At 37.7% G+C, this 16,936-nt stretch overlaps 1 pseudogene; it reads left to right on the plus strand.

The window, feature by feature from the left end:
* Positions 1-534: 534 nt before the first annotated feature.
* Positions 535-16,936, plus strand: part of LOC102850407 — a 28,120-nt pseudogene continuing 11,718 nt past the window's right edge.

A 16,936-nucleotide genomic window follows, 5' to 3' on the forward strand; every position in this document is an offset into this window, starting at 1 on the left:
ACTGCTGTGGCAGCCAAGACAGTGTGGTACTGGTACAATTGCAGACACATAGATCAATGGAATAGGGTTGAGAATCCAGAAATCAGCCCATTTACCTATGGCCAACTGATTTTTGGAAAGAAAAAATAGATGTAATCAGTAAGTGGGGAAATGACAGCCTTTTTAACAAATGATGCTGGTAAAATTAGAAAACTATCTGTAGAAAATTCAAGAAAGATCCACACCTCACTCCATAAAAAAAAAACAAAAACAAAAACAAAAAACCCACAACAAAACCCAACACAAAGTGAATTATGGACCGGAGACTAAAACCAAGGACTATAAATTTCATTAAAGAAAAGATTAGAAGTCTTCTAGAAGTCCTAATCCACAACATAAACAGTCTTCCAAGCATCCTGTAAAATCTACAACCAGGAGAGTATGAAATATATGAATGGGACCTTCTAAAAATCGAATCCCTTTGCACCTCCAAAAATTTCTCCAACAGGATAAAAAGGGAAGCCATAGTATTGGGAAAAAACATTTGTTAAGGACATGTTAGACAAGGAACTTTTATCTAGAATTTATAGAATACTAGAGTACTATGACAAGATAAAGGTAAGTAACCCAATTGAAAAATGGGCACAAGATAGGGACAGAAAGATACTTCCCCAAAAATGACATTCAGATGACCAACAAATACATGAAGATATATTCAAAATCCCTAGCTCTAAGAGAGATGGAAATAAAAACTACTATGAGAGATCATCTCACCCCATTAACAATAGCAAAGTTTAATAGAAAAGCAAACATTAAATGCTGGGAGGTTGTGGAGAAACTGGAACCCTTATTTACTGTTGGTGAGAGTGTAAAATGGTGCAATCACTTTGTAAGGCTGTATGGTGCTTTCTCAAAATGTTGGAAATAGAAATACCATTTGACCCAGCAATTCCACTACTAGGAATACACCCTAAAAAAACCCATAACTGCCACCCAAACAGAAATATGCACACCTATGTTTATTGCTGCTTTGTTCGCAATAGCAAAGAGTTGGAAACAACCCAAGTGCCCATCAACAAATAAATGGATAGAGAAGCTGTGGTGTATTCACACAATGGAATACTATGCTGAATTGAGAAATAAGGAACTCATGAAATATTATACAAAATGGGTGACCATGGAGGACATTATGCTGAGTGAAATACCTCATTCACAAAAGAACAAATATTGCATAGTGCCAACTGTTGTAAAATGGGACTGACATCGGTGTTGGGAGGAGACTGAGAAAGAGGCAATAAATAATGTATATTGTTTTTAAACAAATGAGGGGGAGAATTGCTTCAAAGAGATATATGATTAAGTATTATTATCATGACAAGAGTCCAGAATGCAAGCTACATAACGGAGTGGACTTGGGGGAAGGGGGATTGTATAACAATGAAAAAATTTTTCTTTTACTTTTCAGAGAGAAGAGTGAATAAGGGGGAGGTGGGCAGGGAGAAAAGTGCAACAATGAATGAATGGAAATTCAAAGTCTCTGTAAACTTTCATTAAAATTAATATTTTTAAAAGATGACTAGGACTCATAATGACCCTATCGACAATTGTTCTGAATCCTGTTCTTATCCTGAGCCATTCTCACTGACTCCAACGCACTTAATTCCATGGCCCAGTCAGTCATCATGTCAATCCATCTCATCTGCATCTTCCTCTCCTGCTCTGTCCCTCCTCCTTCCTTTCAAATATGATATCCTTCGCCAGAGACTGGCCCCTCATGGCTACATGGTCAACGTTTTTGAGACTGAGCTTCAAAATCCTTGCCTCCAAGGAGCAGCTTGGTTTCACCCTCTCCACAACAGACCTGTTAGTTCTCTTAGCAGTCCATGGTATGTTAAAAACCCATCTCCAGCACCACAACTCAAAGACATCAATTCTTCTTCCGTCATCCTCAGTCATTATCCAGCTCTGTGATGCATAGAAAGTAATTGTAAAAACATGGCCTGAATCGGGCACACCTTAGTCTCTAGACTAATCTCTTTGCTCTTCAGGATTCTGGAGAGGTCCCTCACAGCAGAATTTCCCTAATGCAATTTGTCTTTTGATTTCCTGACTGCTTGTGCCAAGAGTGTTGTTGTGGAACAGAACAAGCTAAAAATGTTAACACTATCATTCTCTTCTCCATCTTTATGATGCTGCCAATTGGCTCAGTGGTAAGGATCTTTGTTTTTTATGATGTTGAGCTTCAATTAATATTAAAGGCTGCAATCCTTGACCTTCTGCAGCAAGTGCTTCAGGTCCTCCTCAGTTTTAGCAAGCAGAGTTCTGTTATCTGCATGATGCAGATTGTTGATGAGTCTTCCTCATATCCTGATGTCACATTCCTCTTCATAAGGTTTGGCCTCTCGATTGATTTGTTCTTCATATAGATTGAAAACGTATATCCCTGACACACTCCTTTTCTGATTTAGAAGTATAGGTTTCATATGAACACAAATCATGTGTTCTGGATTCCCAGTCTTCTCAAGGTTAGTCATGATTTGTTTTAATACACACAACCAAATGCTTTTGCACAGTCAGATAGATAAGTGTGTGTGTGTGTGTGTGTGTGTGTGTGTGTGTCATCAAATTCGGACCAACTCATATTTGACCCTCCCATAGGTTTTCAGAGGCTATAAATCACATGAGAGGAGACTGGCCATCTTTCTCCTGAAGAGCAGTTAGTGAATTTGAGCCGCACATCTTCAAGTTAATAATGTACATCCTTACCACTAGACCAGTAGAGTTGTCTAGAGAGTGTATGTGGGATCATGATATTGTGACTCAACAGAACGTAAGAACAACAATAACACACACAAACACACTCTAAAGCCTTATAAAAACCTTGTGAGAAAAGAATGAGTTAATGTTTTGGGTTTGTATAATTCTTGCATATCTCTGTAACCATGGTAATGACCCTTGGTCACACTCTAAAATAAACATTGAATTACCAGAATATTCACACAGTTGCTGATTAGTGATGTTATTTTTAAGTTCATAGCAATGGGTCATGAAGAACCAGGCTGTAGAATAATTAAAGTAAACATGAATATATATGATGGGTACTTAGTTCCTGGTTTAAGATCATTATTGTGACTGCTCAAATGATAAGATTCTTTAAGAAATTCAAACCCAAGAAATAAGTGGACTTCATGAGTAGAAAGATACTGCACATATTCCAGTGGTTTGCAGTTGGAGATAAAAAATTAGAAGCCTGAATATAACTTCTTTAATACTGTAGATTTATGTTGTTCTAGCCCTGTATCTTTGTTCTAACAATCTACTTTAAAATCATTTCTGTTGAGTTGACTTTCTGAGGCTGTACACTACATGGGAGAAGACTTCCCATCTTTCTACCATGGAGCAGCTGGTGAATTCAAACCACCAGAGAGGTAACCTTTGGGTTAGCACTGCAACTCCTCACCAGTAAGCCTTCAGAGTGCCCTAGATCACTAAAGTGCCCTTAATAAACCCATCTTAAACATTCACACAGCCTACTAAGTTTTCAGAGACTTTCCAAACTTATAAATGACCAAAAGATCTCTGAGAAAAGTTCCCATAAATTAATAAGGGACATATCAATATGCCAAGAAAAAAGATGGCAAAAGACATGAACTCTTGGCAGAAAATACAATATATCTATGTATTTAAATTAAAACCACAAATATTATTTTTTTACAAGTTTGATAACCATTTCTTAAACATTGTGTTGATGACCATGTAAAAAGATAGATTGGTAGAGCATAAACTGACAATCTTAATGAAGAAGGATTTGAAAAGAAGAACAAATTTACAATGTCATGGATCATGAAACTAAAATTTAACTTTTTCTTTCAAAAACATAAAGTTTTTCAATGGAAAAATCCTCACCACTGAACCAATAAGCAGTATCAAGACACAAGGAGAAAAGATTAAAGTTGTCTATAACTTCATCTTACTTGGATCCACAATCAACACCCTTAGTACCAGCAGTCAGGAAATCATGAGATGTATTGTGTTGAGAAAGTCTGCTGTCAGGGACCTCTCCAAATTATTGAGGAGTAATGATACCAAAGACCAAAATGTGCCTGAATGAAGCCATGGTCTTTTCAGTCACATACTAAACATGAGATCTGGACAATGAATAAGGATGACAGAAGAAAAATTTATACCTTTGAACTGTGGTATTGGACGAGAGTACTGAATATCTGTGGACTTCCAAGAAAACAGATATGTTTTGAAGAAAGTGTAGCCAGAGTACTTCTTGGAGGCAAAGATGATAAAAGCTTCATTTCACGTATTTTGAGAATCTTTCTAGGAGAGCCTGTTCTTAAGAAAGGGACACCCTGCTTGGAAAGGTAGAGGGTCAACAAAAAAAGAGAAGGAACTTCAGTGAGATAAAATGACACAGTGACTATGGCAATGGACTCAAGTATGTCAGAAATTTTAAGGATGACACTGAATAGGACAGGATCAGATCTGTTGTTCACAGGGTCATTATGAGTTGTACTACAACATAAAAAAGCTACAACACACTGCTCAATTTTCTCCTTATATTAAAATGAAAAATCCCAACATGATTTACATCAAATCTTCCCTCTATTTCAGACTGGAAATTTGCAATGCAGAAAGAGTGAGTTCAGTGTTCCTACTTCTCTCTTACTAGCTTTTCTCCTTTTTCATGTTCTCCCTCACTAATTCATTTCTTACTCTCCTTAGTCAAAAAGGAAGAAGAGTTTGGAAGACAGGATAGTTTTCACTTGACTGCTAAGATTAGAACTCCCTTATTCTGGGTGATTGTTAAAAGTGACAAGCTGATTGCTAGCTCTTGGGTTGTTTACATGAAATTTTTTATAGTCCCTGCAGGATCATCTCTTCACAGATTCATATGATCCAGTTTTCTTGGGATTCCTTCTTCAGCTAATGGGAATACAGAGGGACCTCAGTGGCACAGTGAAATGTCTGTCTTCTGTAAAGATTTTACAGCCTTGAAAACCCTATGAAGTAGGTTTGCTCTGTCCTAAGTTGGAATTGACTTGGCAACAGTGGGTTTAGTCATCCTATTGTAGACTTCCAACTTAGGATTCTTCACTCCAGAGCCACTCTATAGGAAGCCAGATTTCACCATATCACCACTCCTATATGATAGCATACATTCATCCACAGAAGCCATTAAATAATGTTTGCTTTGACAATCTCTGGTAAGATAGGCCAAGTTGAGAATCAGGATATGGGACAGGAAGAAATATATTTTTAATTATCTATACTTTGTGCATCAGGGAGCTCTGGTGGCATAGTGAGTAAGGTGTTGTGGTGACAACCCAAAGGAATGCAATTCAAATCCACCAGTTGCTCCACAAATTAAAAACGGGCCATCTCCTCCTATGTGATTTATGTTGTTGTTCTTGATGATTGTCTTTGAGTAGAACACAACGCATAGCAACCCTATAAAAAAGGCCTGAAGCCCCTCTACAACTATTGACATTTATCAAAGTTCATAGAGTTTCCAGAGGCATGTTGTTTAGGAAGTGGATGCCAATCCTGCTTCCAAACCTGTCATAGTATATTATTGTTGTTATGTGCCGTTGAGTCACCTATGATGTATAGTGACCCTATGTACAGCAGCTCTGAAGCCTGTTCTGAGCCAGTCTCACTGACTCTGACACACCTTCCCCCATTTCCCTAATTATTGTATCAATCCACCTCATCCAGGGTCTCCCTCTCCTACGCTGTCTGTCCACCCTTCTGAGCATGATGTCTTTCTCCAAGGACCAATCTATCCTGGCCACATGCCCAAAGTAAGTGAGGCAAAGCTTCAAAATCCTAGCCTCCAAGGAGAAACTTGGTTCCACCCTCTCCAAGACAGACCAATTTATTTTTCTTGCCAGTCCATATTATGTTCAAGACTCTTCTCCAGCACCACAACTCGAAGGCATCTACTCTCCTTCTGTCATCTTTAGTCATTGTCCAATTCTCTGAAGTATAACAAGTCATTGAGAAGAACATGGCCTGTGATTTATAGCCTCTGAGACCTTACTGGACTGTCAGCTATGAGTCAGTTCCAAATTGACAGTATAAAACAACATGTTTTGTGTGCAAAATAGTTGGTGACTTGAATACAATATACGAAAGTAAAGAATAAGGACACATAGTTAGAAAATATGGCCTTAATGACAGAAATAAAACTAGAGTCTGAATGGCAAGGACAAATGTTGGATAAAACCATTATTATAGAATGAGTATGAGGATCTAAGGGGAGGGGGTGGAAACAGAGGGATGAGGATGTGCAGGGGTGGGGGGGTTATTAATCAAAAGGTTGTACAATTTGATGGGTAGGGGGTGAGGGAAATTGGAAGAATTTTGTAAATACACTAGTATAATAAAAAAAATTATCTTGTGTAAAAACATAAATGATTACTATATACTTGGACCTCACCTGATCAAAGTCACAGGAATCAGACTGACTACATCCATAGGGAGAAAAAAAACCAAACAAAAACAACATTGGAGAAGCTCATTGATAGCAGTCAAAACAAAACCAAAGGGTGACTGTACAACAGATAATCAATTACTCAGGTGCAAATTTAAATTGAGGGTGAGGAAAATATAAAAATTAGACCTTGAATCCATCCAAACGGAATTTAAAATTTATCTCAATAATAGATTTGGTGGCAAGGAGCTGCAACTACAGTCCCAGAGGCGCACGGTTCGAATCCACCAGATGCTCTGCCGGGTAAGGAGGGACAATCTCCTCCTGTACCAGTCAGATCTGATTTGACGGTACACACACACAAAAATGATAAAATAAAAATTAAAAAAAATTAAAAAAAAGAAACACATAAAAAAATAATAGATTTGATGCACTGAACACTAATGACTAAAGGGCAGATGAGTTGGAAGATGATATCAAGGACAACATCCATGAAGAGAGAAAAAGATTATGACAAATAGAGGAAACAACAAAAAAATGTCAGAAGATACTCTGAAGCTTGTACTAAAATCTAAAGCCAAAACAAAAAGGGGGAAACATCAAAGTAAGGAAGCTGAACAGAAGAATTCAAAGAACAGCTTGAGAAGATTATACTAAAATGTGCTAAGAGCTGGGGGTAGAAAACCAAAAAGGAGGAACACATTCTGTATTTCTCAAGGAAAAGAATTGAAGGACACATTCAGCCATCACTTTGCTGTATTGAAGGATGCTACAGGCAAAATCTTACTGAGTATTATTTAAAAATTTACCACAACCAATCACCAACAGGAAACATTCAGAAATTCAAATTGGATTCTGAAGAGGTCATAAATCCCGGGATATTATTAATGATGTTGAATGGATCTTAGTTGAAAGCAGAGAACATTAGAGACATGTTTGCTTGTGTTTTATTGATTATGCAAAGGCTTTTGGCTATGTGGAATAATAAAGTATGGCTAACATTGAAAAGACAGTTATCCTCACTTTCAACAAGCATGGTTGTGTCATCTGTATAACTCTGGTTGCTGGTGAGTCTTTCTCCAATCCTGATGTAATTTTCTTCTTCATGAAGTCCAGCTTGTTCAATTATTTGCTCTGCATACAGATTTAATGTTGTTGTCATTGATGTTACGAACCTCTGAGTCAGAAGTACAAATAGCTAATCTTTCAGTAGGTTTTTAGAGGCATTAACTCTCAAAGGAGTAGATTGCTTATCTTTCATCCACAGAGTATCTGGTGAGTTTGAACTGTATGCTTTTGTGTTGGCAGTACAGCTCTTTACACTAGATCATCAGAACTTCCTACAGAATGAATAGATATAGAGAAAGGATACAACTCTGATTTACAGCTATTGTGTCAGGGGTATGGTCTCCAGCTACCTTAACTGCAGACACATGATCTTAAAAACCAACAGTTGTGCTACCAATATAATGATGGGAAATCTCTTCATGTGAACTTTCCAGCTTCTGAAAACCTAGCTGAGGGTCATCTCCCAGCCCTGACTTGACAGCAGTGAGTACATGAGGAGATACATAGATATATAAATAAATAATATATATAGAAAATTGATCTTCTGTAACAGGTGCTATGAGTTGTTCTTGACTCGACGGCACTTAACAACAACAATTTTTAGAGTTCTTAAAGGCATTTCCATTGTTTTGTGTCATTTAAATAGATTCAATACACACACCTTTACACACACACACACACACACACACACACACACACACACACTATAGTTGCTGTTACATACCCTCAAGTTGGAACCGACTCAGAGCTGAACTTCCAGTGGATTTTCAGAAGATATAAATTGCAAAAGAGTAGACTGCTGGACTTTCTCCTGAGGAGCAGCTGGCAGATTAAAGTCTGTAATTTTATTTATTATTTTGGCTTGGTCTTTCCTTTGAGTTGCCCTCCTTCTTTCCCAATGGTACTACAAAGTGTGTTTTCTGAGTTCTCATATTTCTAAAATTATTGTTGCATTAAATTTTCAAAACACATACTCCCTTGGTCAAAGATTTTTATCTAAAAAATATTTTCCCATTTGCATGATATATAATACGGAAAAGTCAAAGGTTAATTTTTTTGTCCTCCATCCCAGGTAAACTGTTTTCTTGTATTTTTTGTTTGAGGTTTTGTTTTACCTATAAACTGGTAGATTTTTTTTTCTTTCTCCTCAAAATTCAGGACATTCATTTGGATTCTCTTGATATCAGTCACATTTTATTTGCTTAAATGGTAATTGCTTATTCTTTTGTTTTCACCCTGAAGATTCAGTTATTTCCTAATTTTAGAGAGGTGTTGTTCTATTGCTTCTTTTACATTTATTCTTGTCTCTTCAGATAGATAGCTTAGTCACAGGGTAGTTCTCTACTCATTATATATTACTTATTTTCTCATTCTTTTTATCTCCTTGTGATTCTCTGCATTCTAAGACTGCAAAATGATGCACCATAAATTACTGCAGTCCAGAATCTATTCCCTATTTCCCTCTGTTCCTTTTTCATGCTAGTATAATTCTTTTTGTTAGTTGACTATTTTTGACCTATAAAAATAGCTATTTTAAATTATCCAAAATAATAGAAACCTTTTTTGCAATGCTGGTGTTGATAACAACAAAATAAACATTCCATTTTCATTCTTTATGTTGCTGTTGTTGTATACCATCGAGTCAGAATTGACCATAACTGACCCTCTGGTGGGTTTTCAGAGGCAGTTAATCACTTGGGAGGAAATTGCCCATCCTGCTCTTGTAGAGCAGCTGTTGGACTCGAGCTGTGTGCCTTCAGGATTGCAGCACAGCTTCTTGACACTAGGCCACCAGAGCTCCCTTGTTGATGTTAGGTCCTCTTAACTTGGCCACTCATAGTTATTCTACGAACAATGGATCTGAATATTGCTTTATCCTGTGCCATCTTCACAATCTCTGTTATGCTCAAGCCTATTGTCACAGTCAATCCGTCATTCCATCTCATTGAGGATCTTCCTCTATTTCTATCATCCTTGGCCTTTCCCAGCATGGTTTCTCTCTCCAAGGGTTCCTTCCTCTCAAAATTCAGTTGTTGTTGTTGTTGTTAAGTGTGGTCCAGTTGACTATGCCTCATAGCAACTCTAAGAACAATGACTCTGAACCTTGACCTATCCTGAGCCAACCTCACCATTTCTGACACACTAACTCCATTGCCAAAGTCATTGCCTCAGTCCATCTCATCCTGGGTCTTCTCCTGTCCTGACCTTCTACCTTTCCAAGTATCACGTCCTTCACCAAGGATTAGTAGCTCCTTGCAACATGCCCAAAGAATATGAGACAGAGGTTCAAAATCCTTGCATCCAAGTAGCAACCTGGCTTCACTCTCTGCAGAACAGATATGGTTGTTCTTTTAGGAGTCCATTGTATGTTCAATACAGCACCACAACTCAAAGACATCAATTATTCTTTTATCATCCTTATTCACTATGCAGCACTCAGATGCACAGCAAGCAATTTAGAAGACCATGACCAGTCTCAGATGCACCTTGGTCTACAGACTGATATCATGGCCCGTTATCATCCTAGAGAGATCCTTTACAGCAGATTTTCACAATGCAACTCTTCTTTTGATTTCCTGCTAGTGCCAAGACTGCCAATTGTGGATCTAAGCAAAATGAAATCACTAACAATCTCAAACTTTTCTCCATTTATCATGATGTTGGTGAGAATCTTTGTTTTCTTAACATTGAGGTTCAATCCATATCTGCAGTTCTTTATATTCTGCAGCAAATGCTTGAAATTCTTAACATTGAGGTTCAATCCATATCTGCAGTTCTTTATATTCTGCAGCAAATGCTTGAAATTATCCTCTGTTTCTACAAGCAAGGCTGTGCCGACTGCATAACATAGGTTTTTGATGAGTCACTCCAATCCTGATTGCAGTTTTCTTCTTAATGTCCAGCCTCCTGAATGACCTGTTCAGCATATAGGCTGAAAAGGTATGAAGAAAGAATACATCCCTGATGTATTGACTCCTTTCTTGATTTTTAACCATGCAGCGTTCCCTTGCTTTGTTCAGAAAACAACTTTCTGGTCTAGGTATAAGTTTCATATGAGTACAATCATGTGTTCTTGGACTCCCAGATTTTTTTTTTTCTACAAAGATGTTAAGCACCGCATTTCAAGGAACCTGAGACATCACTAAGTAATCTGGCTGCCTCACATTTTCCATAACCCTTGAACCACACTGAAACTAGTAACAAAGCTTTAAATCCCCTACTAATCTTAATAAAGGCCCCCTAAACCTTCAGAATCATGTGTTTTATGGAATCTAAATTAAAGGTTGTTTTGAAACTCTTAATTGTAAAGTATTACTTTCAATTTCCATAATGACCAAGACCAAAATTAGTTTCTGGGCACTGCTAGTTGGAAAGAGGCAAGGACTATGTAAACCTATAATCTTTGTTTCAACCCACACTCTATAATTTTCTGGAATGATGACTCTGACAGGAAAACGCCTGAAAAGATACCAACCTCTGATTCTCAGAACTCTGCAAAAGGCACTTGTTGACAGATTTTGACAAAAGGGCCTCAGTGAGTGCACATGGCAGGGGGGAAGGGGGGACATACACAGATTATCTATGAATCTGACTCTGTACTAAAAAGTACAGTTTGATCATAGTTTAGGTTTCATTTTTGTTTTTCAAATGAAGGTTTCTGTGCATCATCTAACTGCTCACGTCTCACCTCATGGACACTGGTCAGCCAATCATAGAACACAAGTAGGCACAGAAAGACTAATTCAACTGTCCCTATATAGTGGATCTTTTGCTTAGTAGATTCCAGCCAAGTGAGTTATAGTGGAAGACACTTACTGGCAGTGAATAAAATTGACTTTAATTAGTTGAGATCACTTTAAACATGATTCATCCAAATGGATTTATCACAAAGTATTTGCATTCCTGATCAATCAGCAGATGTACTAGCTTCATAGGTACATAAAATGAAAAAAGTGGAAATATGAGTTATATTAGAAGAGAGCGAAGAGTGAAACCCTAAAGCTTCACCCCACTCCCCAAAATAATCTCTCCCTCACAGACCTGCTAAAAGTCTCAAAATTCCTACCAAAGGAGTTATTTCTTTAAAGGATGTTTTTCTTAAAATGTAGCTGTATAAGTCATAACTCAAGCTATCTATAAAAGCCTTAAGTCCCCAATGTGCTTTGGGAATATGGGCATATATATTGTTGTTGCTTGTTGCTTTTGAGTCTATTCTGACTTCTAGCAAACAACACCCAGCTCCATGCCATCCTCACAATTGTTAGCATGTCTGAGTCCATTATTGCAACCACCATGTCAGTCTATCCCATTAAGATTCTCGTTTTCACAGACATTCTTTTTTACTAACTATGTCGTCCTCCTCCAGGGACTGGTTCCTCCCGAAAATATACCCAAAGTATGTGAGACAATGTCTCACTCTACTTGTGTCTAAGGAGCATTCTGGCTGTTCTTCACCCAAGATATCTCTCAAATCTTCCAAAAAGTTTGATCATTCTTTTCACAGTCTGTCAGATCGTCAAGACTCTTTGCCAATATAATAATCAAAGGCATCAGTAATTCTTCAGTCTTCCTTATTCATTCACCAGCTACCACATGCACGTGAAGTCATTAAAAATACCAAGGCATACCTTAGGTATCTAAGTGACATCTTTGCTCTTAAATACTTACAGTTGACTTGTTATAGGTTGTTGTTGATTGCCATCGAGTTATGACTTATTTTGACCCTATGAACCAAAAATCTGAAGTCTTTCTATAACTATCATCATTTCTCAAAGTTCATAGAGTTTCCAGAGGCATGCTGTTTAGGAAGTGGACGCCACTCCTGCTTCCAATGTAGGTGGATACATAATTTTATCTTAACTACTGCTTCTATGGGCCTTGATTTTGGATCCAAGTGAAATGAAATTCTTGGTAACTTAAATCTTTTCTCCATTTATCATGGTATTGTACATTGTGTCAATTATACAGATTTTTCCTTTATTCTAAAATAGAATCCATATAAGTGTTTGATCTTCATCAGTAAGCACTTTGTCTTACTTTCAGGAAAGTTGCATCATCTGCATATAGCAGATTGATGAGTCTACCTCCAATCTTGATGCCATATTCTTCTTCATATAGCCCAGCATGTATATGCATACACTTAAAGATTATAGGGAGCTCTGGTAGCCTACTGAGTAAGGAGCTGTACTGACAAACCAAAGGCAAGTAGTTCAAATCAACCAACTACTCCAGAGAGAAAATATGTGCAGTCTTCTGTGTCATTTCAGTTTTGAGTTGGTTTTTGTTGTTTTCCTTTTTTTAAAATAGAATATCCAGACCAATGGGATATAAATGAAGGTCCAGAAATAAACCAATATATAGTAAATTAGCAACAATACAGAGTCTATTGAATGAGGAAACAATAGTCTCTTCAACAAACTGTTTTTCAGCAAAGAGATGCTGAAACTGTTTCTTTATGCATATGATATGATACTATACTCAGAAAACCCCAAGGAATCGACAAAAAAACCTGTTAGAACTAGTAGATCAATTTAGTAGAGTGGTAGGATACAAGATCAATATACAAATGTCAGTGGGACTCCTCCATAGCAATAAAGAAAACATAGAGAAGGAAAATAAGAAAGCAATATCATTTGTAATAGCCAACTGCAAACTACTTAGGAACAAACCTAAATAGAGACAGAAACTTTTACAAAGAAAACTACAAACATTTCCTCAAGAAACAATAAAAGATTTAAATGGAAAAATGTCCCCTGTTCATGGATAAGAAGACTCAATATAGTGAAAATGACAATCCTACAAAAAGCAATCTATATGTTTAATGCAATCCCAATACAGATATCAAATTCATAGTTTATAGAAAAAGCAATTGGCAAGCTTATTTAAAGAGGAAAGAGACCTCAAATAAGCAAAGCACTTCTGAAAAAAAATAGAATGAAGTGGGAGGCATATCAAAACCTAATACACAGCTGTAAAAACCAAAACAGAATGGTACTGACACAATCACATGCACATAGACCAAGGCAACAGAGTCAAGAACCCAGAAATCAACCCATCTATTCATGGTCAGGGAAACACTGCATGGTTCAGAATCACAAAAGGTGTGTGTGAGGGATGCATCCTATGTTCATACTTTTTCAATCTATTCTGAAGATTATTCAGGAGGTTGGACTTTATGTGGAGAAATGTGGCATAAGGATTGGAGCAAGATTCATCAACAACCTGCATTATGTAGATGATACAACATAAGAGAAGAGGACATGAGACATTTGCTGCAGAAGATCAAGAACTGTAGTCTTCCTATCAACAAACGAATGGCTAGAGAAGCTGTGGTATATTCGCACAATGGAATACTATGCTGCATTTAAAAACAAGGAACTCATGAAATATTATTCAAAATGGTTGACTCTGGAGAACATTATGCTGAGTGAAATATCCCAGTCACAAAAGGACAAATATTGCATGGTGCCACTGTTGTAGAATGGGACTGACCTTAGGGGGGTTGGGGAGAGACTGAGTAAGATGGGTTCAATAATGTATACTGCACTGAAACAGAGAAGGGAGAAAACTGTTTAAAAGAAATATGTGATCAGGTATTTCTGTCATGACAGGAATCTAGAACGATGGCTACATGGTGGAGTGGACCTGGAGGAGGGTTTGTAAAATAATGAAAGAATCTTTTCTTTTATTTTTCCAAGAGGGTAATGTCTGGTGGGGGGGAGCCTTGGGAGGGGACAAATCTACAACAATAAATGAATGGAAATCCAAAGCCTCTGTAAATTTTCACTGAAATTAATAACAAATTTAAATTTAGAAAAAAGAATTAAGTTAGAGTAAGGATGGCAATGGAACCACCTTACCTCTGTAACTTGATTTGTGCCACTATTAGAACCTCTACTCAGAATATTATTGCTTTTCAATTTTTGACTCATGCCCTTTTAACTTGTTAGTTAAATTTGTATCTTCTAGGCTGCAACACTTCCATGATACATCTTCAAGGATATGAACATGTACGGCTAAGCACAATTGATAACAGTGCATCTAAATTCCAAAATCAATCTCCATAATAGTCTATGTGTTTCCTACTGCCAAAGGGGCGCTTTAGAGTAGTGAGAGAAGACCTTCACCCTGAAACCCACAGCGTCCCTTTTCAGCAGGAAGTAGCTAAGAGAATTCGCCATCCCCTTTTCCTTATGAATCAGGGTGAAGCCTCTCTCAGGGAGGAGTGATAGGGAATGGCAAGGGACACACTGACAAAGGAGATTAATCAGAACTGGCTTTGACAAGCACTGTGGCAATTGGACAATTAAAACAGACATTGGGGGGGAAGAAGAACGAACTGGGGTTGAGGGTGGAGAAAACAGTGCAACAATGAATGAATGAAAACCAAGAATCTCTGCAAATGTTCATTAAAACTAATAAAATTTAATTAAAAAAAGAACTGTAGTCTTCAATACAAATTGAAATACAACATCAAGAATACAAAGATTCTCAACACTTGTCAATTGGCAGCTTCATGATGGATGGGGAAGAGATTGAGATTGTTGATAACATCAGCTTGCTTTGTTCCATAATTAATACTTTTGGCACTAGCAGTGAGGAAATCAAAAGACAAATTGTATTGGGAAAGCCTGCTGTCAGGGACCTCTTTAGAGTATTGAAGAGCAACAGTGTCAGTCTTCAGACTAAGGTGTGTCTGATACAGGCCATAGTCTTCACAATTACTTGCTATGCATCAGAGAGCTGAACTAAGGATGATAGAAGAATTGATGCCTTTGAGTTGTGGTGCTGGAGAAAAGTGTTGAACATACCATGGACTGCCAGGAGAACAAATAGGCCTATCCTGGAAAAGGTAAAACCAGGTTGCTCCCTGGTGGCAAGTATTATGAAGATCTATCTCCCATACATTGGGCATATGGCTCGGAGGGACCAGTACTTGGAAAGGGACATCAAGCTTCGTGGAGGGACAGTACAGGAGAGGAAAGCCCAGGATAAGATGGATTAACTCAGTGACTGGAGAAATGGGATTCAGTCTGCCTGAGACCATGAGATTAGTTCAGGATAGGGCAAGTTTCAGAGCTAATGTACATAGGGTCAAGATCAGTTGCAAGAGACTCAATGGCACATAACAATACAACAATAACATCTATGGTCAAATAATAATCAACAAGGTAATAAAACCTAACAAGTGGGGATACAACAACCTCTTCAACAAATGGTGCTGGCAAAACTGGACTGCTACCTATAGAAAGCTGAAACAGGATCCACATCTCACACCATACACACAAATCAACTCACAGTAGATTGGAGACCTGAAAGTAAAGCCCCAAACTATAAAGTTAAGGAACAAACTGGGACAAAGTCTAATCTATACTATAGAGAGGTTGACAGAAATGTCTGGCTGACAGCCAGATATGTACAATCTGGAGAGGATGCAGTTGATGAATGAAATCTTCTAAAGATTAAATCCGTGTACTCATAAACAACTTTTTCCTATACAGTGGAAAGAAAACCTACTGACTGGGAAGAAATACTTGGCAATACTATCTCAGACAAGGCTCTCATAACAAAAGTTTACAGAATCATACAGGGCCTCCACAAGAAAAAGACCAATTACAAAATGGTCAAAAGACATGGAAAGACTTTTCACAGATGAAGACATTCAGATGGCCAACAGACACATGAAGTAATGCTCAAAATCACTGGAAATAAGAGAGATTCAAATCAAAACCTCAATAAAATACCATCTCACCCTAGTAGCAGTGACAACATTTAGCAGAGCACCAAGTAATAAATGTTGGAAAGATATGAAGAGGTGGGAACCCTCATACACTGTTTGTGGGATTGCAAAATAGTACAGTCACTCTGGAAGGCAGTTTGGTGCTTCCTCAAAAAGCTGAACAGAGAAACTCCATATGACCCAGATATTCCACCTCCAGGAATATATCCCAAGGAATTTAGAATTGATACACAAATGGAGATTTTTACACAAATGTTCATAGCAGCCTTGTTTACCATCACAAGAACATGTAAACAGTCCAAATGTCCAACCACAACTAAATGGATTGAGAAATTATGTTACATTCATAAAATGGAATACTATTCAGCATCGAGGATTCTCCTTCATAGGGTCGCTATGAGTCGCCTGCGACTCAACAGCACTTAACAACAACAACAACATGCAGCATTCAGGAGCAACAATTTTTAAAAAATACTAAATAACTGGGGAGAGACTGGAAAGCATTCTGATCAGTGATCTAACTAAGTTTTATAAGGACAAATATTGCATAAGACAAGTGTTGTAAAAATAGAAGGATAACTAGTAAAACATGTATGAGGATACAAGGGAGGAGGAGTGGGAGCAGAGGGGTGAGGATGGCTAGGGGTGAAATCACAAGGTTACTCTATTTGGTGGATGGAGGGGGCAAATGGGAAAGATCTGGC

Source organism: Elephantulus edwardii, unplaced genomic scaffold (genome assembly GCF_000299155.1).
Source record: "Elephantulus edwardii isolate Elephantulus edwardi_28Jun2011 unplaced genomic scaffold, EleEdw1.0 scaffold00040, whole genome shotgun sequence".
Taxonomy (NCBI): domain Eukaryota; kingdom Metazoa; phylum Chordata; class Mammalia; order Macroscelidea; family Macroscelididae; genus Elephantulus; species Elephantulus edwardii.